Source organism: Cenococcum geophilum (assembly GCF_001692895.1).
Source record: "Cenococcum geophilum 1.58 unplaced genomic scaffold K441scaffold_6, whole genome shotgun sequence".
NCBI classification, from domain to species: domain Eukaryota; kingdom Fungi; phylum Ascomycota; class Dothideomycetes; order Gloniales; family Gloniaceae; genus Cenococcum; species Cenococcum geophilum.
In genome coordinates, this window is record NW_027137564.1 from 225,792 (window position 1) to 228,045 (window position 2,254).

The following is a 2,254-nucleotide window of genomic DNA, read 5'->3' on the forward strand; positions in this document are numbered from 1 at the left end:
ATTTAATCTACTACTATATAACTAGATAGTAAACTATTTTAAGCCCTTGCTAAGCTAAAATGTTCTTATAATACGGAACAAAAGGCCCTAAATACTTAGATCGCGGCATCTGCTTATTTACTTCGTCTTAAGAAGGTTTATAAGAAGGTTTATTTTAAGGAGTAGAAACTTATAGAATAAGGTTTATAGGAACTTAGTAATAAAAGAACGGATTCTCTTTTAATAGAGAAGGAAACAGATCTGAGTAATTTAGTAACTACTCTTCTTAGGTCCCCCTTAGGTAACTTATTCTTTAGTAATCCTTCTTTATTAATGCTGCCTAACCTAATTCCTCCGGATACTTCTATACCTTTCCTATAGCATTCTTTAAATTCTCTAGTGGCTCTTAGGTAGTCTTAGTATAGCCTATCCACTTAACCTTATACTATATTTTATTGTTAATGTCCTTATAATTAATAATCTTTAAAACTTATTATTTATCCTCTTCTTGCCCTTTATATATGTCTACTTCGTAAACTAGTGGCTTAATATTCCTGTATACTAGCTTTAGCATTATAATATACTGTATAGGGTAGATCTTTATTTTAGCTAGTAGGTTTAACTTAAACGTAACTAGTAAAATTCTCTATATAATTTTAAAAGGTCCTAGTCTAACGTAGTCCAATTTCTTGCTTAGTCGTTAACTCTTAAAATTTTTGTATAGTAGCTATACTTTATCTCCCTCCTTAAGATCTAGTCCCTTAGATCTCTTAGCATTATAGTACTTTTTTATTCTTTTTTATACTTTCTTTACTAATTCTATAAGGTCTGCATAAAGATTTATCAACGTCTTTATTCTTTCTTTAGCTATACTACTTATTTTCTTCGCTTGCTATAGTAATAATAATATTCTTAGCTTATATCTATAATTTGCCTTAAATAGTAATATACCTATTTCTTCTTAAGGTGTTATATTGTATATAAACTATATAACTGGTAATAGCAATACCTAATTATTCTATATATAATTGACATAATGCCTTAGATACTACTCTAGTGTCTAATTTAATCTTTCCGTTTAACTATCTGTCTATAGATAATATACAGTAGAAGTTACTACTTAAACTCCTTACTCTACTAAGAATACTTCCTAAAATACTACTACGAATCTTAGATCTCTATCCGATATAATCTTACTTAATACTCTATATCTTATAAACACTTCTTTAACATAGATTCTAGTAATATCTTCCGCTAAGATTTATTCTGTATATGCTATAAAGTATGCCCACTTTATAAGCTTATCTACTATTACTAAGATTACATTATAATCTTATCCGGTAATAGGATTTCTTAACTTTAGTAACTTAATAATAAAGTCCTATAATATGACCTCTTATAGTCTCTCTGGTATTTTAATAAGTTATAGCCCTCTATATAGCTTATGCCTTATTAGTTTATTCCTTTAGCAATCTAAATACTCCTTTATTACTTTTCTTACGATATTTTAGATTTTATTAATAATATACTCTTCCTAGAGTCTTAACACTAAGCCCATAGCTCCGTTATATCCCTAAGTTAATCCCTTATAGAATTCTTCCATAAATTGCTCTGCTATGCTTCTTAGGATATACTTTACTTCTTAATTTTTATATATTTCTGTCTATAAATCTTCTAGTTATACTTTTAGAATCCTTTATACCTAAAAGCTTTCTAATGTCTTATAGACTTTCTCTAGTTTATTACTCTCTTAAGTTGCTATAATCTTTAAATAATTATACCTAATTAATCTATCTGTATCTTTTTACAGTAAAGCCCCTAATGGCTTTTTATTACTTTATAGTTTAGCTTTATAGCTTAGAGTATCTACTCGCGTGTTATCTATACCCTTAATATACTAAATCTTAAAATAGTATTCTATAAGCATCTCTGCCTATCTAACCTATTTTTAGTTAAGTTCCTTTATTATTAGAAATCCTATTAAGTTCTTATAATTTGTCTTAACTATAAATGGTTTCTCTATGCCTTATAAAAATACTCTCTATTTCTTTAATACTGTAACTATACCTAATAACTCCTTATTATAGATATTATAGTTTAACTCTAGTAGTGTTATCTTTTAACTATAGTATACTACTAGGTGCTATCTATCTTAATGCCGTTATATAAAGTATACCCCTAGTATATAGTCTAATGTATCTATTTCTACAACCGTTTCTAGTCCTAGTTAATAGATCTTAAGAACTAGCTCCTAGGTAAATAACTCTTTAACTTT